The sequence below is a fragment of the Cynara cardunculus genome (genome assembly GCF_001531365.2).
Source record: "Cynara cardunculus var. scolymus isolate 2C chromosome LG 13, CcrdV1, whole genome shotgun sequence".
Classification (NCBI taxonomy): Eukaryota; Viridiplantae; Streptophyta; class Magnoliopsida; order Asterales; family Asteraceae; genus Cynara; species Cynara cardunculus.
Genome location: NC_037540.1, coordinates 16,147,527 through 16,155,282, shown reverse-complemented (window position 1 = coordinate 16,155,282; position 7,756 = coordinate 16,147,527). Strand labels below are relative to the sequence as shown.

The 7,756-nt window shown below is 33.3% G+C and overlaps 1 pseudogene; it reads right to left on the bottom strand.

Moving 5' to 3' along the window:
• Window positions 1–1,381: 1,381 nt before the first annotated feature.
• On the bottom strand, window positions 1,382–1,565 carry LOC112526218 (annotated as a pseudogene).
• Between the last annotated feature and the right edge of the window lie 6,191 nt (window positions 1,566–7,756).

Here is a 7,756-nt window from a genome sequence, read left to right as displayed (position 1 = left end):
TTTCATTGTTTGGATGTAAGGTTTTGATTTCAACCATGCCTATACATTTGAAAGACATCTTTCATACGTTTGTATACATGTAGAAAATATTTTATAATTATAAGTTTTACCATTTGATTGACTTTGATAGATTTCAACCATGGTTTTTCCTAACTATATTTTTTATCGTTTGGTTGGAATTGGTTTTGATTCCAACCCACGACTATAAATTTCAAAGACATATTTCTTTTTTACAATCTACCATCTTCCTACCAACGTGGAATAATCAAAATACACCACATTTCAATATTTGAGAATACTCAAGTCTTGTAATGTCACCTTAAAATACTTGGTTGATCTTTTAATAAGATTTGTTTTATATAATAAACGTTATTTTGCAAAAAATAGGGCCATGAAAAATAAGACAACTCATGAGTTAAACTTCATTAGTTGACACAATTATCAACTCATCCTTCATTCTTATACATATCTCTTTATTATATTCTTTCAAGTTCTCACCAAGTGAGATATATAAAACTCAACAAAAGTTTACTATTTGGAAATACTTCATTATCATAATGTCAGCTCAATACCTCTTTATTCTTCATTTAATATCACTTTATTCTTTGTGCGGTTTATTTTAATATACATAAAGATAAAGAGTTTTTTATTTTATATGATTAATTTCTTTTTGCTAAAATGAGGTTGGCCAAAATGAATAAACTCATGAGTTCAGAGGGTTGGCCAAAATGAGCCAACAACTTGAGTTTAGATGATTGATCAAAAGGAGACAACATCCTAAGTTGCCATAAAAGCATCTCAAATCTTCCTTTAAAATACCACAATTCATTGCAAATATTTCATATCTCTATCAATGTGGGATAAACAAACTCAACCACAATTCAAGAAATGAAAATGCTCACTTCTTAGGATATCATCTCATTCTTTGTGGGTTTTGCTTTAATATTATATATATATATATATATATATATATATAAAGATTAATTATATACTAGTGTTTCAACCGTGCGTTGCGCGGTAGTGATAATACCATCTTCAAAAGGAATATTATACACTAAAATTTGAAGTCCACTTCTAAATTTTTTTAGGTAAATGTGTGTGGCAACTACTCATTAACATTAAACGTTTTCAAGAGAAATTGACAACAATCTTAGAATCGTATGCTAACTTAAGTTATCTAACTATGCTCGAGAACAGTGTTACAAAGTACTCTACAAATGTTTGACTAATGTTAGTAGTTTGTTTAATTAAAAATCACAGTTCTAACTAAAATCTCATATAAGGTGACAAAATCATGATGTTAATTTTGTAACAAATTTAATTGAAATCTCATTTGAAGTTATGAAAAATAAACGTTCTATAATATTTCAAGTGAAAATTAGAAGAGTGCGTAAGTTGTAACAACAGTAGTGGAAGTTCAAGGCGATGCATGAAGAACTACATCACCAAGCTAAGATAATAATTTTTTCCTCATAAAAATATAAAATTAATATAAAGTGGGGTCGATGACCCACATATCATATATTAAACTGATAAAAACAAATACTATGCTTTACCGTAACATTCTATAATATTTGAATTGTAATTAGAAGGGGGTTATCAAACCTTGATAGTAGTAACACCAAGACGATAGATAAATAACTACATCACCAAGTAGCATAATTGTGATAACCGGGTATTGATTATCACCCGATGTAATTAATACGTGTTTATTTGTTATATGATTACGTAAAGGCATGATAAATTGTTATAATTGATCGTGTGGGAATGTATATGTTATGCATGAGAAATGTATGCATAATGTGTTAATATGTGAATATGCAAGATTAAAATATGTTATATGCATGCATGGGCTAATATGTGAAATATGTACATGCATAAAATACTTTATATGCATGAAGATGGTTCATGCATGGGTTTAGAATTCATGGGTATGTATCTATACATGCATATGGTGGTTGTGTAGCCGTCTTTCCAAAGGAGGAAAGGAGTATATATATGTGAGTAAAGCCTTCACTCAATCTTCTTGCCATTTTAAAATCTTGAGAAGTGATTTGAGAAAAAGTGTTGACCGGATTACTTATTTTGAAGATTGGACTCATCTGATTTCTAAAGAATTGCATAAGGTGAGTAATTGCTATCATATTATTTCATTTTGAAAAGTAATCCATTTGATTTGAATACTAAAATGTGTTAATAAATTATCACCCAGACTTGGCTTTAAATCGGACAGTGATGTCCGGATTATATTATATATCGGTCACGTGTTGGCCGGACTAGAGGAAACGGGCCATAGTGTTGACCGGATTAAAGTGTTGGGAGATTTTGAAATATGTAAATCGGACAATTGTTTTGAACGGAGAAATAGGAATACGATCAAAGGCTGTCCGGATTTGATATAATCCGATTGATATGTTGTCCGGTTTAGATATAAACCGACCAAGGCTTGATCGGAGTTGTGCAAATCCGATCATGTGTTATCCGGATTTGGAAGTTGTGAGAAATGATTCCGGACAAGATTATGTTGACCTTATTAGAGGTTGACCAAATTATTAAAAAGAGTGACCGGATTCATTTTAAGTGTTGTCCGGATTTGTAGTCCGACCAAAGCTTGACCGGAAATGAAGTCTGACAAAGTCAATGTGTTGACCAGGTTTCTAATGTTTAACCGGATTAGTATTTTGACTTAAAACATTTTGATGATTAGTTAACTTATTATCATGTTGCTCTTTTAATATGATAAAAGAATAAGAAATCTTTATAAAATTGTTTTGGAACTATTTTTGGATAAAACATGGAATATATTTCATCAGGACATTTGCAACTTCGATTTGTCCTGATTGAAAATAATTTGTAAAACTTTGATAAGGAAATAAGGGTGACATATAAAGAAGAGGTGTATCATGGGATAAGAGTAACATATAAATGAGAGGTGTACCTTTGGATATAAGGTTGACATTTGTATGTGTGTTATGTGATATAACTCTTACTATTATATCCTTTAAGATTACTGTAGTCTTGAGTATTTATTTCTTTGTGATTTAAGATTCAAGACCATGGTTCTTATTGGAAATCGTAGTGTGAATGTTATTGAGAGAAATGAAAACTGACTTATGGCCTAAAGCTGTGAATAAACCTTGTTATTGATTATGAAGGTTTAAAGTGGTAATATGTGAAATTTGGTAGATTCCAACCTATTTGGTTTGAGTATGATAATCATAAAGCAGAGAAATTGGCTTTGGAAATTGGTAAGGTATTGCTATTATGGATTATATGCTCATATATTTGTTATATATGAAAAGTTGATTTCAAATAAAGTTTTGGTGATCTTCACCCTGCAATGACATAGAAAAAAGGATCTCACTAGAATTTCCGGTCTAACCCTCATGTGTTTTAAATATGTATTTTGCAGGAATTGCTAACGGTAAGGGGAAGAGGAGAATGTAATATTTTATAGTATGCATATCTTGTGAAGATAGATTATATTGTATTTGGTTTTCGGTAGATTAACGTTGATTAATACAAAAAATGTATTTTGAATTTTTGGACCATGTATCAGTAAAATATGTATTTCTTGTACTTGGGACCTATGTGGTGTATAAACATGTATTTCTTGTAAATAAAGTATATGTTACATACAATGTGTGGTGTGGGGTGTTACAGAAGTGGTATCAGAGCATGAGTTTAAGTAATTTAGGTATTTAGAAGCATGATACCTAGATTTAAACTATTTCATTGCATGTTAGGAGTCTCAGACGTAGTTAACACCATTGGAAATAAATATGATGAGTTAAAATAACAATACATAAGGTAAATTTTAATTACATCTTGCTAGTGCAATTATGAATTTACAGATACATATATGGACTAGATACTTCATTATATTTGGGAATGTGAATTTGTGATTATTAACATTGAAATCTGCAGATGACTAGCCGAACACGGAGATCTGAAAGAATTGTTCGTCCTGAATCTGAGGAAAGAGAGGAATCACTTGTAAATCTTCCAACGAGTACTTCTGGAAATAGAGGTCGGGGGAGAACCAGAGGAAGGGGCAGAGGAAGAAGTCAGACACAGGGAAGGAGTCGGACTGAGACTCATACTGAGCGTGAAGAATCTCACTCTGGGAGTGTTTATGAAGAATAGGTGCCTCAATCAAAGTATGTAACAAGAGACATGCTGGCAGAAGAGATGAAAAAGTTAAAACTTTGACATCCATCATGGGAATACCTACCAGGGTTGAAATGGAAAGAGTGAAAGTGTAAAACCCAAAAATTTAGAGGAATAAATGAGTTATCTTTATTATTATTTTTATTATATATATATATATATATATGTTAAATAAAATAGAAATTAAAATAAGTTTAAAAATCGGACCAAAAAGGGAAAGAAAAAGTCGGGGCATGGGTGAAAGTTGTAAATTCGCGATAGTTAAGGGGTTGAGTCAGATGTAAGCAGGTCCAATTCAGAAGGACCTGTTTTGTAAATGTGCGACAGACCTGCAATGCAGAAGGACAGTTTTGTACCTACGCTTCAGACCTGCAATGCAGAATGGCTATTTTGTACTTCAGAGATACGAAACCGACCTCTCCTTTGAAGCTCCCTATTGGTCTAATTATTCAACTAGTACGACAAAAATCTCAATATATAAATAGGCCACACTTTGCTCTAGAGTTTTGATCCAAACTTTCGTTGAGAATCGGGAGAGAAATTGGAGCTCGAAAGTCCCCATCCGAAATCTTCGTTTTCGTTGATTAGAGGTAAAATACTCAACTTGCATTCATGTTCTTTATGGTTAGCTTCGTTTTTAGGTCCTCTGTAAAACCCTTAATTTCGTTAAATGTCCATGTAGGACTAGAGGCCCTGGTCAATAAGACCAGAGGCGATGGAAAATAAAACCCTTAATCTTGTTAAGTGTCCGTGTAGGACCAGAGGCTCTGATCGTGAAGACCAGAAGCTCTGGAAGAGAGACCAAAGGGGCTCTTGTAACACCCCCGTCCCGCGTGGTCAAAGACGGGTGATGTCACAATTGGAATAAAACCAACATGCTATATAAAACAGAGCGGCTAATTAAAATTTACCCAAAGATAATTACATAACCACAAACGGAGATAACGTGTCTCAAAATACGGTCCCAAAATATCAGCATGTCTACATTAGTCATCAAAAGTTTAACAAAAATATGACTTAATGAGTTATCTTCAATATTGTCATCTCCGTAACTCTCACCCCAAAATTCCTGCTAAGTCATGTACCTGCCGAGGACAAGAAAATCTCGGCTGAGCTTAATGCTCAGTGAACGGATAATAATATAATAAAACAATGAATATGAGATAACAAGTTCAAAAACAATTGATAACGCCAAATGATAATCCAAAAGAAAGTCAAAATGCCCCAAAAGCATATCAAGGATCCGAAGACCAAACCACATCACGAGGATGCGTTGTTCCCAAAGGATGATCAGTCCATTCAGGCACAAGTGAGGAAAGGGGTGTGAGCACAACACAGCAATCCTCTCCGTGAATTTAACCACGGCCACAATTCAATATCCGATAACGGTTCCTAGGATCGATCCATACGCCCTCTATTCGACCGGTACATAATCAAGTCCACTTTTAAGGACTTATAAAATAAGGACGYCATGATCGTTTTAGTCACCATGGAAACATCTCAATACCGGTGCTCCAGTTATTGAGTCTATAGTAAAATGTTTCACAAATGAAGCAATAAAACAAKTCAAGTGATCAAAATGATCCATATTCCAAATAAGAATATAAGTCGTAAAGGAAACAAAGTTCAATAACATACGACAAGCATAAAGGAAATTCAAAACAAATTATTCGGAATTTATCACAGATTATCCGGATTAGGAAGCCTTATGCAAATGGCTATCCCCGTGTCAAGTGAGATATGAAATCCGTACCTTAACCGAATTTGACAAATAACGCACGATCAAATGTAAATTCACGATCAAGTTTGATTTACCTGCGTGCCTAACGAACGCATAAACGGTTACTATTTACAAAGCATAAAAATCGAAACATAATTATTCTATTGAAATTACTTAGGTCTTAACGTACTTAAACAACGTAGACTTCAAGAAGGACAGCTGGATACGAATTGAAAACTCAAACGTAAAACTTAACTTTATTCTCTTTCGATCCAACCGTTTCCGACCCTCTTATTTCTAAATATTTTTACCTACCTTAGAGACCAATCCAGACTATACTGTCTAAATGAAAGTTGTAGTATGCAGTATGATCTTCCTGACTGCAAAATACGAGCTTAATCCGACTTACGGTTTGTGAGTTATACACTACCAAAGTACAGGGGTTGCATTGTCGGTAAAATTCGATTTCGTAATTTCCGACTAACTTTTATGATCCAACTTTCATGATTCGCTACATTTACATGCTATAAACATACTTCAACATACTAAACAGTAAAACAGATCTAACGGTCGTTAACCCAAGCTTAATCATGCATTTTTACTCCTTTCGACATTAACCGAACAATTGGTGTACGGTTAAACATTTACCCACAATCTAACCATATTGAAACGATAATATACCTTTTYCATTTCTACATCAATATAACCAGTTCTAGCATTCTAAACATCAAATATATCATAAATATGACAATATCAATCCGTAAACTTAGATATAAATACAGTTTATAAACCGGTCTAAATAACCCTAAAATAAATACCTTATTGAAACTAAATGAAACTTATACCTTTAAGAAGGGTACGGAGAATGGATTCCGAATATATAATTGTTGTCTCGATCCCTTTACTAACTTAACGCCAAATCTAGAGAGAAGACAGAGGGTTTTAGAGAGAGAGAATTGAGAGAGAGAATAGAGAGAGAGATATGAGGACGGTGATACACCGCCTCATATATATATATATATATATATTTATTATTATTATTTTATTATTTAAAAAAAAAAAAAACACAACCGCCTTATATATATATATATATATATATATATATAAAGTTTAACTATTTGACGGTTTTTACCCTTCAAATTAAATTCCCAACTTTTACGTCAATATATGTATAAACACATTTTGACGTAAAACTAGCCTAGGGTACAAATTGGTTAAGCATAGGGTACAAATATATCATGCATAATTCTGCCAAAATTTTCTTAACCCAATTTGTACGAGTTAACAAAACACGGATATTATAGCTCTGGTCCTGTGTTGAAATATATTCTAAGTCTGGTTGGTTCAACCAGAGAGGCTCTGGTCAATACAACCAGAGGGGCTCTGGTCCTAAAGGTTTTGTATTTGATTTGGAGGATGAGCAAGTTTTTACTATATATGTTAAATTGGATTAAAGGTTTTGTATCTTTTGATAAGAGCTTCTATGTCAAAATCATGCTTTTGAAGTTTTAAGAAAATGAGTTTTATACTTAGAATCTTTTTATGAAAAACAGACCAGAGGAGCTCTGGTTGACTTTCACATTGAACCAGAGGGGCTCTGGTTGGTCATATCTTTGGAACCAGAAGCTCTGGTTAATAGAACCAAAGGTTCTGGTCGAACATGAATTTTTTTATAATTGCTCGTTTTATGAAAAAGGCTATCTTATTGGTTGAAGGTTTATCTAAAGACCATTTTTGAGAAATTATATGAGTCAGAGGTGCTGGTTAGTACAACCAGAGGCTCTGGTCATGAAGACCAGAAGCTCTGGAAGAGAGACTAGAGGGGCTCTGGTCCTTGACGTTGAATTATTTGCCGTCTGGTTAGTG